General features: G+C 38.8%; 1 non-coding gene across 1 annotated transcript; it reads left to right on the top strand.

The window, feature by feature from the left end:
- The first annotated feature begins 11,615 nt into the window (after nt 1-11,615).
- On the top strand, nt 11,616-11,723 carry LOC148543831 (small nucleolar RNA R71). The gene has a single exon (XR_015900670.1). It is a non-coding gene; the product is annotated as a small nucleolar RNA R71 (small nucleolar RNA).
- The last annotated feature ends 4,713 nt before the right edge of the window (nt 11,724-16,436 follow it).

Here is a 16,436-nt window from a genome sequence, read left to right as displayed (position 1 = left end):
GCTTGTCGGGAGGCAACCCGATAATTTCGTATCCTTTGTTATTTTTCCGTTGCGTTGATTATATTATTTGTTTAATTTTTATTGAGTTTTTACTATTTTTTCCTTGTTTTACGTGTGTTTTGATCATGCAGAAATTTTTAGAACAGGAACCGGACATTTAAAAAAATTTTTACTCACTCTAGAGAAGGTTGATTCTGTCAGCTCCACGCTAAACTTGGGATTTTCCAAGTTCAACGTGAAGTATGCGTACAAACTACGCGAGAGGCACTGCTAGGTCCATGCTGAACTTGAGATTTTCCAAGTTCAGCCTGGTAAATGACGTCACAAGAGTGTAATTGAGTCAAGACCCACGCTGAACTTGAAAAATCCCAAGTTCAGCGTGGTGAAGGACGTACAAAGGGGACGCATCAAAACCAAGCAAAAGTTGACGCCGAACTTGATCCGTTGCAAGTTCCGCGTGGGAGCCTTTTCTTTTACTCCAAGTTGGGCGCTCCATTGTCAAAGTTAGGCGCCAGCTTCCATAATTCAGAACCATATCAATTAAAATCACAAGAGATCATATCAATAACTCGGTCCCCACACCCATGCCTCATATCAAATTCCATCCCAATTTTTGTTTCTATTTCTTTCCTTTCCCCATATATTATTACACCTTTTATATATATATATATATATATATATATATATATATATATATATATATATATATATATATATATATATATATATATATAACCCCTCCCATACTATATATTTATTATTATATATCTATCTACGTATATAACCTGTTTCCTTCCCGTTTTTACTATGTTATGTACTGGTTTTCTGCTGTTTTGTTTTAGTTATTGCATGATCATTTGTTATTTTAATTCCTAGGTTCTAGTTTAATTTACTATTTATTTTGTTATTTGATTTTTAGTCTGAAGGGATGTCTCATGTATTCTTCACTGAGCTTGAATTCAAAAAGAAAAAAAAAAGATGTATTGCATGAGAAATTGAGTTTATAGTGAAAAATAGTCTTATTTACTTAAATGTGGTGGTATTTTCTGTAATCCTGAATGCATGACATGAACAGTGCATATCTGAATTTGAATCAAAGGATGTTGATGTATGAGGAACAATAATTTAGAGAACTATTATGACTTCTCTGAAATTAGTGAAAGCTTAATCCTTGAAGCAAAAGAAACAGCAAAAGAAAAATAAAAGCAAGGTCCAAGGCTCTAAGCATCAATAACTAAGGAGGTCAGACATGATTAAAAGTTCAAAGAGTTGTTTCCTTAGTCATATGCTTGTGGTGTTCTTGTGTCAAGTAATCCTTGAGACAGAATATTTAGAGTCGAGACTAAATGCATTTAGCAGAGTATGCCCAAGGCTTTGAGCACCACTGTCTGGGAATAATTGAAAGAAAAATCAGAACTTAAAGAGAGTTCCCCAATTAAGTGCTTGTGGTGTTTTGTGTTAAGTAAAGCTTGAGGCAAAACATTTAAAGTCATGTCTAGGCTCAGGGTGCAAAGCACCCAAGAAAATAGAATTAAAAGAAATTTGATGTTTTCAAGGATTAAATTGAAGCATAAAATATTAGAGAATCCATAATATTATCCGGATTCTAATTCCGAATGACAGTAACATTCTTCTGATTCAAAGGATAGTGAGATGCCAAACCTATTCAGAATTGCAGTTGTAAACCCCACTTTAAGAAGAGACATAAGCTTAATTGAACTCTCACTTTCATGCAAATTCACATCTTAGGCCTATATTAGTTTTGGTTGCTTGAGGACAAGCAACAATTCAAGTTTGGTGTTGTGATGCGTGAGCATCTTCTCTATCTTTTCCTAGTGAATTTGCATTCAAATTATTGAGTTTAATCAAAATTTAAATACCTTTTAGCCACTATGGATGCTACTTTGAGTTGTGTACAATTCTATTTATCTCAGATAGCATTCGGATGGATTTGACAGAGTTTTGTAGCAAAAAAAGAAGAAAGTGAATGATGCTGTCAACCCCGACCTCCTTGCACTTAACCAGAAATAACTTGAGCTACAAAGGTCCAATTGGTGTGGTTTCAACGGCATTGGAAAGCTAACTTCTAGAGCTTTCCAACAATGTATAATAGTACACACTTCTTCTCCAGCAAACTCTGCCCACTCCACGTTGAACTTGGCCCCTGCCAAATTCAGCGTGGACTTGAAAATTCCCAGGGAAGCACACGCCACATCCCACGCTCAACTTGGGAAAAGCCAAGTTCAGCGTGGACTCAGAGGGACGCGCATAAAACCACACTGCCTTCTCCACGCTGAACTTGGGAAAAGCTAAGTTCAGCGTGGACCTCAACATCTCAAGTGGTCCCCATATACGCCCAAGAGCTTGCACGAATGATTAATTAATTTTGATTAAATTTGTATTTTATTTTAAAATAGGAAAAGATATTATTTTAGTTTTAGGAAATATATTTTACATTAATTAGGATTAGATATAAAAGGGAAAAGAATCAGCCCTTCGGGCTTCTCTCTTCTCTTCTACCTCATTCCACAATTTACAATTTTTCAGAATCCTTATTTTCTCTTTAAACCATGAGCAACTAAACCTCCACTGTTAAGGTTAGGAGCTCTGTCTATTGTATGGATTGATACTATTATTTTTCTATTTTGATTCATGTACTGATTTATATTTCAAGAATTGTTTTCGTTCTTTATTTTATGAATTTGGGTGGAACAGAAGTATGACCCCTTTTCAAATTGAGTTCTTGTATAACTTGGAAAAGCTCTTTACTTGAACAACAGCTTGAAAACATATTCTCCTAAACTTCTAATTATCTGGACTTAACAGGATACGTGACATATAATCTTCTTATATTTGGGTAATTAGGGTTTTTATGGCACATAAACTAGAATTGAGCTTTACCCTCTAATTGGAATTAATTGACCAAGGAATTGGTGGTTGATGAATTTTAGAGGAGACTAAAAAGGTCTAAGGAATTAGGGTTTAGTCACATATAGTTGCTATGAATTAAATCTTGCATGATTAAAATAGTTAGTAAGAAAAGTCAATCTGAAAAATAGATAACTCTGAAGCCTTAACTGTTTCTCCATATATTATTCACCACTTGTTTATTGCTTGCTTTCTAATATTCTGAATTTACTGTTAATATTTTTGAACCTTTAAACACTCTTTTCTATTTGTCTAACTAAGTAAATCACTCAATCATTGTTGCTTAGTCCATCAATCCTCATGGGATCGACCCTCACTCACCTAAGATATTACTTGGTACGACTCGGTGCATGGTTCACGAAATTGTGATCTCCAGGCTCGACCAAATCCTGGTAATGGCTCCAAAGCTTGGTGCTCTGATCTTAATTCATGATTGTCACAACTTCGATACAACTAACCAGCAAGTGCACTGGGTCGTCCAAGTAATACCTTACGTGAGTAAGGGTCGAATCCCACGGAGATTGTTGGTATGAAGCAAGCTATGGTCACCTTGCAAATCTCAGTCAGGCAGATATAAAGTGATAATGGTGTTTTCGAATATTATATAATAAAATAGGGATAGAGATACTTATGTAATTCATTGGTAGGAATTTCAGATAAGCGAATGGAGATGCTTTTCATCCCTCTGAACCTCTGCTTTCCTGCTATCTTCACCCAGTCAGTCTTACTCCTTTCCATGGCTGGCTTTATGTGATACATCACCACTGTCAATGGCTACTTTTGGTCATCTCTCGGGAAAATGATCCAATGCCCTGTCACGGCACGGCTAATCGTCTGGAGGCATCACCCTTGTCAATGGCTTCATCTTATCCTCTCAGTGAATAATATGCTCACGCACCCTGTCACGGCACGGCTATTCATCTGTCGGTTCTCGATCATGCTGGAATAGGATTTACTATCCTTTTGCGTCTGTCACTAACGCCCTGCAATCGCGAGTTAGGAGCTCGTCACAGTCATTCAATCATTGAATCCTACTCGGAATACCACAGACAAGGTTTAGACCTTCCGGATTCTCTTGAATGCCGCCATCATTCTTGCTTACGCCACAAAGATTCTGGTTAGGAGATCTAAGAGATACTCATTCTAGCTTATTTCATGTAGAACAGAAGTGTTTGTCAGACATGCGTTCATAAGGGAGAAGGAAGATGAGCGTCACACATAATTATCACCTTCATCACGTTCTTGGGTGCGAATGGATATCTTAGAAGCAAAATAAGAAGGATTGAATAGAAAACAGTAGTACTTTGCATTAATCTTTGAGGGACAGCAGAGCTCCACACCTTAATCTATGGAGTGTAGAAACTCTACCGTTAAAAATACATAAGTGAAGGTCCAGGCATGGCCGAGATGGCCAGCCCCCTAAAACGTGATCAAAGGATCATAAGGTAATCCAAAGATGCCTAATACAATAGTAAGAGGTCCTATTTATAATAAACTAGTCACTAGGGTTTACATGAGTAAGTAATTGATGCATAAATCCACTTCTGGGGCCCACTTGGTGTGTGTTTGGGCTGAGCTTGAGTGTAGCACGTGCAGAGGCCATTTGTGGAGTTGAACGCCAAGTTCTGTGCCAGTTTGGGCGTTCAACTCTGGTTTTGGATCCTTTTCTGGCGCTGGACGCCAGATTTAGGCAGAAGGCTGGCGTTAAACGCCAGTTTACGTCGTCAATTCTTGGCCAAAGTATAGACTATTATATATTGCTGGAAAGCCCTGAATGTCTACTTTCCAACGCAATTAGAAGCGTGCCATTTCGAGTTCTGTAGCTCCAGAAAATCCACTTTGAGTGCAGGGAGGTCAGAATCCAACAGCATCAGCAGTCCTTTTTCAACCTCTGAATCTGATTTCTGCTCAAGTCCCTCAATTTCAGCCAGAAAATACCTGAAATCACAGAAAAACACATAAACTCATAGTAAAGTCCAGAAATGTGAATTTAACATAAAAACTAATGAAAACATCCCTAAAAGTGACTAGATCCTACTAAAAACATACTAAAAACAATGTCAAAAAGCGTATAAATTATCCGCTCATCACAACACCAAACTTAAATTGTTGCTTGTCCCCAAGCAACTGAAAATCAAATAGGATAAAAAGAAGAGAATATACTATAAATTCCAAAATATCAATGAAACATAGCTCCAATCATATGAGCGGGACTTATAGCTTTTTGCCTCTTGAATAGTTTTGGCATCTCACTTTATCCATTGAGGTTCAGAATGATTGGCATCTATAGGAACTTCAGATTTCGAATAGTGTTATTGACTCTCCTAGTTCAGTATGATGATTCTTGAACACAGCTTCTTTATGAGTCTTGGCCGTGGCCCTAAGCACTTTGTTTTCCAGTATTACCACCGGATACATAAATGCCACAGACACATAATTGGGTGAACCTTTTCAGATTGTGACTCAGCTTTGCTAGAGTCCCCAATTAGAGGTGTCCAGGGTTCTTAAGCACACTCTTTGTTTTTTCTTTGGACCTTGACTTTAACCGCTCAGTCTCAAGTTTTCACTTGACACTTACACGCCACAAGCACATGGTTAGGGACAGCTTGGTTTAGCCGCTTAGACCAGGATTTTATTCCTTTAGGCCCTCCTATCCACTGATGCTCAAAGCCTTGGGATCCTTTTTATTTGCCTTTGCCTTTTGGTTTTAAGGGTTATTGGCTTTTTCTGCTTGCTTTTTCTTTTCTTTTTTTTTTTCGCCTATTTTTTTCTTTTTTTTCTTTTTTTTTTTCTGCAAGCTTTGTTCTTTGCTGCTTTTTCTTGCTTCAAGAATCATTTTTATGATTTTTCAGATTATCAAATAACATGTCTCCTAGTCATCATTCTTTCAAGAGCCAACATATTTAACATTCTTAAACAACAACTTCAAAAGACATATGCACTGTTCAAGCATACATTCAGAAAATAAGAAGTATTGTCACCACATCAATATAATTAAACTAAGTTCAAGGATAAATTCGAAACTCATGTACTTCTTGTTCTTTTGAATTAAAACATTTTTCATTTAAGAGAGGTGATGGATTCATAGGACATTCATATCTTTAAGACAAAGTTACTAACTACTAATGATCATGTAATGAAGGCACAAACATAGATAAGCACATAATACAGAAAACGAAAAACAGAGAAAGCAAGAACAAGGAATGAATCCACCTTAGTGATGGTGGCGTTTCCTTCTTGAGGAACCAATGATGTCCTTGAGCTCTTCTATGTCTCTTCCTTGTCTTTGTTGCTCCTCCCTCATTGCTTTTTGATCTTCTCTTATTTCATGAAGCATGATGGAGTGCTCTTGATGTTCCACCCTTAGTTGTCCCATATTGGAACTCAATTCTCCTAGGGAGGTGTTGATTTGCTCCCAATAATTTTGTGGAGGAAAGTGCATTTGAGGCATCTCCGGGATCTCATGGAAATGAGCTTCTTGCGCCTCTTGAGCTCCATGATTGGGCTCTCTTGCTTGCTCCATCTTTTTCTTAGTGATGGGCTTGTCCTCTTTAATGAGGATATCTCCCTCTATGTCAATTCCAGCTGAATTGCATAGGTGGCAAATGAGGTGAGGAAAGGCTAACCTTGCCATGGTGGAGGACTTGTCAGCCACCTTGTAGAGTTCTTGAGGTATAATCTCATGAACTTCCACCTCTTCTCCAATCATGATGCTATGGATCATGATGGCCCGGTCTATAGTAACTTCAGACCGGTTGCTAGTGGGAATGATTGAGCATTGAATAAACTCCAACCATCCTCTAGCTATAGGCTTGAGGTCCAATCTTCTTAGTTGAACCGGCTTGCCTTTGGAGTCAATCTTCCATTGAGCTCCTTCTACACATATGTCCATAAGGACTTGGTCCAACCTTTGATCAAAGTTGACTCTCCTTGTGTAGGGGCGTGCGTTCTCTTCCATGTATGGCAAGTTGAACGTCAACCTCACATTCTCCGGACTAAAATCTAAGTATTTCCCCCAAACCATTGTAACATAGTTCTTTGGATCCGGGTTCTTACTTTGATCATGGTTCTTGGTGATCCATGCATTGGCATAGAACTCTTGAACCATTAGGATGCCGACTTGTTGGATGGGATTTGTTAGAACTTCCCAACCTCTTCTTTGAATTTCATGTCGGATCTCCGGATACTCATTTCTTTTGAGTTTAAAAGGGACCTCAGGGATCACCTTCTTCTTGGCCACAACATCATAGAGGTGGTTTTGATGGGCTTTAGAGATGAATCTTTCCATCTCCCATGACTCGGATGTGGAAGCTTTTGTCTTCCCTTTCCCTCTTCTAGAGGATTCTCTGGTCTTGGGTGCCATCAATGGTAATGGAAAAACAAAAAAGCTATGCTTTTACCACACCAAACTTAGAATATTGCTCGCCCTCGAGCAATAAACAGACGAATAGAAGAAGAAGAAATATGGAGAGGGAGAGGGAGATGTGGTTTCGGCTAAGGAGAGTGTAGAGGGGTGTGTTGTGTGAATTTGGTGAAGAATGGAGGTCTTTATATAGGGAATGGAGGGGGGGTTAAGGTTCGGCCATATGGGTGGGTTTGGGTGGGAAATTGGTTTTGAATTTTGAAGGTAGGTGGAGTTTATGAGGTAGGTTTATTGGGAGGAGTGGGTGGATGTGAGTGGTGAAGAGGTGATGGGGAAGAGAGTTTGAGGTGATTGGTGAAGGGTTTTTGGGTAAAAACTTGGTGCACGAAATTGTGATCTCCAGGCTCGAACAAATCCTGGTAATGGCTCCAAAGCTTGGTGCTCTAATCTTAATTCATAATTTGTCACAACTTCGATACAACTAACCAGCAAGTGCACTGGGTCGTCCAAGTAATACCTTACGTGAGTAAGGGTCGAATCCCACGGAGATTGTTGGTATGAAGCAAGCTATGGTCACCTTGTAAATCTCAGTCAGGCAGATATAAAGTGATAATGGTGTTTTCAAATATTATATAATAAAATAGGGATAGAGATACTTATGTAAATCATTGGTAGGAATTTCAGATAAGCGAATGGAGATGCTTTTCGTTCCTCTGAACCTCTGCTTTCCTGCTATCTTCATCCAATCAGTCTTACTCCTTTCCATGGCTGGCTTTATGTGATACATCACCACTGTCAACGGCTACTTTCGGTCATCTCACGGGAAAATGATCCAATGCCCTGTCACGGCACGGCTAATCGTCTGGAGGCATCACCCTTGTCAATGGCTTCATCTTATCCTCTCAGTGAATAATATGCTCACGCACCTTGTCACGGCACGGCTATTCATCTGTCGGTTCTCGATCATGCTGGAATAGGATTTACTATCCTTTTGCGTCTGTCACTAACGCCCTGCAATCGCGAGTTAGGAGCTCGTCACAGTCATTCAATCATTGAATCCTACTCGGAATACCACAGACAAGGTTTAGACTTTCCGGATTCTCTTGAATGCCGCCATCATTCCAGCTTACGCCACGAAGATTCTGGTTAGGAGATCTAAGAGATATTCGTTCTAGCTTAATTCATGTAGAATAGAAGTGTTTGTCAGGCACGCGTTCATAAGGGAGAAGGATGATGAGCGTCACACATAATCATCACCTTCATCACGTTCTTGGGTGCGAATGGATATCTTAGAAGCGAAATAAGAAGAATTGAATAGAAAACAGTAGTACTTTGCATTAATCTTTGAGGAACAGCAGAGCTCCACACCTTAATCTATGGAGTGTAGAAACTCTACCGTATGAAAATATATAAGTGAAGGTCCAGGCATGGCCGAGATGGCCAGCCCCCTAAAACGTGATCACAGGATCAAAATACAATCCAGGATGCCTAATACAAAAGTAAGAGGTCCTATTTATAATAAACTAGTCACTAGGGTTTACATGAGTAAGTAATTGATGCATAAATCCACTTCCGGGGCCCACTTGGTGTGTGTTTGGGCTGATCTTGAGTGTAGCACGTGCAGAGGCCATTTGTGGAGTTGAACGCCAAGTTCTGTGCCAGTTTGGGCGTTCAACTCTGGTTTTGGATCCTTTTCTGGCGCTGGACGCTAGATTTGGGCAGAAGGCTGGCGTTGAACGCCAGTTTACGTCATCAATTCTTAGCCAAAGTATGGACTATTATATCTTTCTGGAAAGCCCTGGATGTCTACTTTCCAACGCAATTAGAAGCGCGCCATTTCGAGTTCTGTAGCTCCAGAAAATCCACTTTGAGTGTAGGGAGGTCAGAATCCAACAGCATCAGCAGTCCTTTTTCAACCTCTGAATCTGATTTCTGCTCAAGTCCCTCAATTTCAGCCAGAAAATACCTGAAATCACAGAAAAACACACAAACTCATAGTAAAGTCCAGAAATGTGAATTTAACATAAAAACTAATGAAAACATCCCTAAAAGTGACTAGATCCTACTAAAAACATACTAAAAACAATGTCAAAAAGCGTATAAATTATCCGCTCATCACATGTTTATGGGGTTGTGTGAAAGAGAGTGGTGAGAAAAAGTGAGTGGAGGTAAGTGGGGATCCTGTGGGGTCCACAGATCCTGAGTGGATCCTGTGGGGTCCACCGATCCTGAGGTGTTCAAGGAATTACATCCCTGCACCCATTAGGCATATAAAAATGCCTTTGTACCCAACTCTGGGCGTTCAGCGCCAGGTTGGTGGCCATTTTGGGCGTTCAACGCCCATTTGTGTGCCATTTCTGGCGTTGAACGCCAGAACCATGCCTGTTCTGGCGTTCAGCGCCCAGAAGCTGCCCATTTTGGGCGTTCAGCGCCAGAACCATGCTCTGTTCTGGCGCTGAACGCCAGACAGATGCTCCTCCAGGGTGTGATTTTTCTTCTGCTGTTTTTGATTCCGTTTTCAATTTTTATATTTATTTTGTGACTCCTCATGATCATGAACCTGTAAAGACACATAACTAAGAAAAATATAGTTAGATAAATAAACATTGGGTTGCCTCCCAACAAGCGCTTCTTTAATGTCAATAGCTTGACAGTGGGCTCTCATGGAGCCTCACAGATGTGCAGAGCTTTGTTGAGACTCTCCAACACCAAACTTAGAGTTTGGATATGGGAGTTCAACACCAAACTTAGAGTTTGACTGTGGGGGCTCTGGTTGACTCTGCTTTGAGAGAAGATTTTCAAGCTTCCTCTCCATGGTTGCAGAGGGAGATCCTTGAGTTTTGAATACAAGGGAGTTCTCATTCCATTGAAGGACTATTTCACCTCTATCAACATCAATCACAGCTCTTGCTGTGGCCAGGAAAGGTCTTCCTAGGATGATGGATTCATCCTCTTCCTTTCCAGTATCCAGGACTATGAAATCAGCAGGGATGTAAAGGCCTTCAACCTTTACTAACACGTCCTCTACTTGTCCATATGCCTGTTTTCTTGAGCTGTCTGCCATCTCTAATGAGATTTTAGCAGCTTGCACCCCATAGATTCCCAATTTCTCTATTACAGAGAGGGGCATGAGGTTTATTCCTAAACCAAGGTCACACAGAGCCTTAAAGATCATGGTGCCTATGGTGCAGGGTATTATGAACTTTCCAGGATCCTGTCTCTTCTGAGGCAATGTCAGTTGATCCAGATCACTTTGTTCATTGATGAACAAGGGAGGTTCAACTTCCCAAGTATCAATGCCAAATAATTTGGCATTCAGCTTCATGATTGCACCAAGAAACTTGGCAGTTTGCTCTTCAGTAACATCCTCATTCTCTTCTGAAGAGGAATACTCATCAGAGCTCATGAAGGGTATAAGGAGGTTCAATGGAATCTCTATGGTCTCTAGATGAGCCTCAGAGTCCTTTGGTTCCCCAGAGGGAAGCTCGTTATTGATCACTGGACGTCCCTGGAGGTATTCCTCCTTGGGATTCACGTCCTCTCCTTTCCTCACAGGTTCGGCCATGGCGCTTATGTCAATGGCCTTGCACTCTCCTTTTGGATTCTCTTCTGTATTGCTTGGGAGAGTACTATGAGGGATTTCAGTGATCCTTTTACTCAGCTGGCCCACTTGTGCTTCCAGATTTCTAATGGAAGATCTTGTTTCATTCATGAAACTTACAGTGGCCTTAGATAGATCAGAGACTAGATTTGCTAAATTAGAAGCATTTTGTTCAGAGTTCTCTGTCTGTTGCTGAGTTGATGATGGAAAAGGCTTGCTATTGCTAAACCTGTTTCTTCCACCATTATTAAAGCCTTGTTGGGGCTTTTGATCCTTCCATGAGAAATTTGGATGATTTCTCCATGTTGAGTTATAGGTGTTTCCATAAGGTTCACCTAAGTAATTTACCTCTGCTATTGCAGGGTTCTCAGGATCATAAGCTTCTTCTTCAGAAGATGCCTCTTGAGTATTGTTGGATGCAGCTTGCATTCCATGCAGACTCTGAGAAATCATATTGACTTGCTGAGTCAATATTTTATTCTGAGCCAATATGGCATTCAGAGTATCAACCTCAAGAACTCCCTTCTTCATAGGCGTCCCATTACTCACAGGATTCCTTTCAGAAGTGTACATGAACTGGTTATTAGCAACCATGTCAATGAGTTCTTGGGCTTCTGTAGGCGTTTTCTTTAGGTGAATGGATCCACCTGTAGAAGTGTCCAGTGACATCTTTGATAGCTCAGATAAACCATCATAGAATATATCCAGGATGGTCCATTCTGAAAGCATGTCAGAAGGACACTTTTTGGTCAACTGTTTGTATCTTTCCCAAGCTTCATAGAGGGATTCACCTTCTTTCTGTCTGAAGGTTTGAACATCAGCTCTAAGCTTGCTCAGCTTTTGAGGAGGAAAGTACTTGGCTAAGAAAGCCGTGACCAGCTTATCCTAAGAGTTCAGGCTGTCTTTGGGTTGAGAATCCAACCATAATCTAGCTCTGTCTCTTACAGCAAAAGGGAAAAGCATGAGCCTGTAGACTTCAGGATCTACTCCATTAGTCTTAACAGTATCACATATCTGCAAGAATTCAGTTAAGAACTGAAAAGGATCTTCAGATGGAAGTCCATGAAACTTGCAGTTCTGCTGCATCAGAGAAACTAACTGAGGTTTCAACTCAAAGTTGTTTGCTCCAATGGAAGGAATGGAGATGCTTCTTCCATGTAAATTGGAATTAGGTGCAGTGAAGTCACCAAGCATTCTCCTTGCATTGTTGTTGGGTTCGGCTGCCATCTCCTTTACTTGTTCGAAATTTTCAATCAAGTTGTCTCTGGATTGTTGTAATTTAGCTTCTCTTAATTTTCTCTTCAGAGTCCTTTCAGGTTCTGGATCAGCTTCAACAAGAATGCCTTTTTCTCTGTCCCTGCTCATAAGAAAGAGGAGAGAAAAAGAAAAGAAGAGGAATCCTCTATGTCACAGTAAAGAGGATCCTTATTGTTAGTAGAAGAAAAGAAGAAGAAATTCGAACATAGATAGAAGAGGGGGTTCGAATTTGGTGATGATGTGAGGAAGAGATGTTAGTTAATGAATGAATAAATAGAATAGGATGAGAGAGAAGGAGGGAATTTTCGAAAATTAATTTTGAAAAGGAGTTAGTGAATTTTTTTTTGAAAACAGTTTTTGAAAAATGTTAGTGATTTTCGAAAATTAAGATTTAAAAAATAAAATAATTAATAAATTAAAAAAGAAATTTTGAAAAAGGGGGAAGATATTTTCGAAAATGAGAGAGAGAGAGAGAGAGAGAGTTAGTTAGGTGGTTTTGAAAAAGTTAAGAAACAAACAAAAAGTTAGTTAGTTAGTTGAAACAAATTTTGAAAAGATAGGAAGTTAGGAAGTTAGAGAAGATATTTTGAAATCAAATTTTTGAAAAAGATAAGATAAGAAGATATTTTGGAAATTAATTTTGAAAAAGATTTGATTTTTAAAATCTCAATTAATGACTTGATTCATAAGAAATCACAAGATATGATTCTAGAACTTAAAGTTTGAATCTTTCTTAACAAGCAAGTAACAAACTTCAAATTTTTGAATCAAAACATTAATTGATTATGTTATTTTCGAAAATTTGGTATAAAAATAAGAAAAAGATTTTTGAAAAATATTTTTGGAATTTTCGAAAATAACTAAGAATTTTGAAAAAGATTTGATTTTTGAAAAAGATTTTGAAAAAGATAAGATTTTCAAATTGAAAATTTGATTTGACTCATAAGAAACAACTTGATTTTAAAAATTTTTGAAAAAGTCAACTCAAATTTTCGAATTTGATGAGAGAAAAAGGGAAAGATATTTTTTTTATTTTTGAATTTTTATGATGCAAGAGGAAAACACTAAAAGGATGCAATGCATGAAATTTTTAGATCAAAACAATGAATGCATGCAAGAATGCTATGAATGTCAAGATGAACACCAAGAACACTATGAATGTCATGATGAACATCAAGAACATATTTTTGAAAAATTTTTAATGCAAAGAAAACATGCAAGACACCAAACTTAGAATTCTTTAATGCTTAGGCACTAAGAATTCAAGAATGCATATGATAAACATGAAAAGACACAAAACAAAAAATCATCAAGATCATACAAGAAGACTTACCAAGAACAACTTGAAGATCATGAAGAACACTATGAATGCATGATATTTTCGAAAAATGCTAGATGCATATGCAAGTGACACCAAACTTATGATATGACTCAAGACTCAAACAAGAAACAGAAAAATATTTTTGATTTTTATGATTTTCTAATTTTTTTTGGATTTTTTTTTTTTCGAAAACTATATGAAAAAGAGTAAATAAGGATTCCAAAATTTTTAATATGAATTCCAGGAATCTTGCATTCTTAGTCTAAAGCTTCAGTCCAGGAATTAGACATGGCTCACTAGCCAGCCAAGCTTTCAATGAAAGCTCCGGTCCAAAACACTAGACATGGCTAATGGCCAGCCAAGCTTCAGCAGGTGATTGAGGATCAGCAGCAGGTTGATTAGCAACAACTAGCTTGCTCTTGATAACAAATTGCAAGCCTCAGTCCAAATAAATTTAGACATGGCTTTACAGCCGGCCAGGCTTCACATGCTTCATGAAACACTAAAATTCATTCTTAAAAATTTTGAATAGAATTTTTGAAAACATTTTTTTTTTCGAAAACAAAAGAAGAGTTTTTGAAAAATTTTTGAAAACTTTTTGAAAATAAAACGAAAAGAAAGTTACCCAATCTGAGCAACAAGATGAACCGTCAGTTGTCCAAACTCAAACAATCCCCGGCAACGGCGCCAAAAACTTGGTGCACGAAATTGTGATCTCCAGGCTCGAACAAATCCTGGTAATGGCTCCAAAGCTTGGTTCTTTGATCTTAATTCATGATTGTCACAACTTCGATACAACTAACCAGCAAGTGCACTGGGTCGTCCAAGTAATACCTTACGTGAGTAAGGGTCGAATCCCACGGAGATTGTTGGTATGAAGCAAGCTATGGTCACCTTGCAAATCTCAGTCAGGCAGATATAAAGTGATAATGGTGTTTTCGAATATTATATAATAAAATAGGGATAGAGATACTTATGTAATTCATTGGTAGGAATTTCAGATAAGCGAATGGAGATGCTTTTCGTCCCTCTGAACCTCTGCTTTCCTGCTATCTTCACCCAATCAGTCTTACTCCTTTCCATGGCTGGCTTTATGTGATACATCACCACTGTCAACGGCTACTTTCGGTCATCTCACGGGAAAATGATCCAATGCCCTGTCACGGCACGGCTAATCGTCTGGAGGCATCACCCTTGTCAATGGCTTCATCTTATCCTCTCAGTGAATAATATGCTCACGCACCCTGTCACGGCACGGCTATTCATCTGTCGGTTCTCGATCATGCTGGAATAGGATTTACTATCCTTTTGCGTCTGTCACTAACGCCCTGCAATCGCGAGTTAGGAGCTCGTCACAGTCATTCAATCATTGAATCCTACTCGGAATACCACAGACAAGGTTTAGACCTTCCGGATTCTCTTGAATGCCGCCATCATTCTAGCTTACGCCACGAAGATTCTGGTTAGGAGATCTAAGAGATACTCATTCTAGCTTATTTCATGTAGAACAGAAGTGTTTGTCAGACACGCGTTCATAAGGGAGAAGGAAGATGAGCGTCACACATAATCATCACCTTCATCACGTTCTTGGGTGCGAATGGATATCTTAGAAGCGAAATAAGAAGGATTGAATAGAAAACAGTAGTACTTTGCATTAATCTTTGAGGGACAGCAGAGCTCCACACCTTAATCTATGGAGTGTAGAAACTCTACCGTTAAAAATACATAAGTGAAGGTCCAGGCATGGCCGAGATGGCCAGCCCCCTAAAACGTGATCAAAGGATCATAAGGTAATCCAAAGATGCCTAATACAATAGTAAGAGGTCCTATTTATAATAAACTAGTCACTAGGGTTTACATGAGTAAGTAATTGATGCATAAATCCACTTCCGGGGCCCACTTGGTGTGTGTTTGGGCTGAGCTTGAGTGTAGCACGTGCAGAGGCCATTTGTGGAGTTGAACGCCAAGTTCTGTGCCAGTTTGGGCATTCAACTCTGGTTTTGGATCCTTTTCTGGCGCTGGACGCCAGATTTGGGCAGAAGGCTGGCGTTGAATGCCAGTTTACATCGTCAATTCTTGGCCAAAGTATGGACTATTATATATTGCTGGAAAGCCCTGGATGTCTACTTTCCAACGCAATTAGAAGCGCGCCATTTCGAGTTCTGTAGCTCCAGAAAATTCACTTTGAGTGCAGGGAGGTCAGAATCCAACAGCATCAGCAGTCCTTTTTCAACCTCTGAATCTGATTTCTGCTCAAGTCCCTCAATTTCAGCCAGAAAATACCTAAAATCACAGAAAAACACACAAACTCATAGTAAAGTCCAGAAATGTGAATTTAACATAAAAACTAATGAAAACATCCCTAAAAGTGACTAGATCCTACTAAAAACATACTAAAAACAATGTCAAAAAGCGTATAAATTATCCGCTCATCAGTGCACTTGCCGGTTAGTTTGTGGTTAAAAATTTCGCACCAGTGACTAGCCTGATATATTTTGAGGTGTTTGAATGGCACCAACCACCAAGTAGACAGGGTATTTCCATAGCTCGGTGGCATTCAGTATATGCCTGAACCAACCTTGAACATAGACTGGTTTCATGGCAAGGATGGTAGGGGTGGAGATAGGTGGTTCCCGAATTATTTTCAGGTACTTATGAGTATGTTATTTAAGTTTATTTATGTTTAGATTCATGTACTTATGAGTATGTTATTTATGTTTAGGGTTGTGAAATTATACTGTTGTACTTACGAGTATATTCTTTATGTTTAGTTTCATGTATGCTGATTTTATTATATGTATGACTTTGTCGGTTTGCTTCTTCAAATTTTCACTATTTCATGTTTGGATGGCACATCATACATTGAATGACAAATATAATAAAATTAGTTAAAATTGGATACTCAAGAAAATCACAAATATAATGAAATTAACTTTACTAACAAAAATAACAAATATAATGACATT

Source organism: Arachis ipaensis, chromosome B9 (assembly GCF_059453495.1).
Source record: "Arachis ipaensis isolate K30076 ecotype BB chromosome B9, ASM5945349v1, whole genome shotgun sequence".
Classification (NCBI taxonomy): Eukaryota; Viridiplantae; Streptophyta; class Magnoliopsida; order Fabales; family Fabaceae; genus Arachis; species Arachis ipaensis.
The sequence above is the reverse complement of the archived record's forward strand: the minus strand, read 5'-3'. Positions and strand labels throughout refer to the sequence as shown.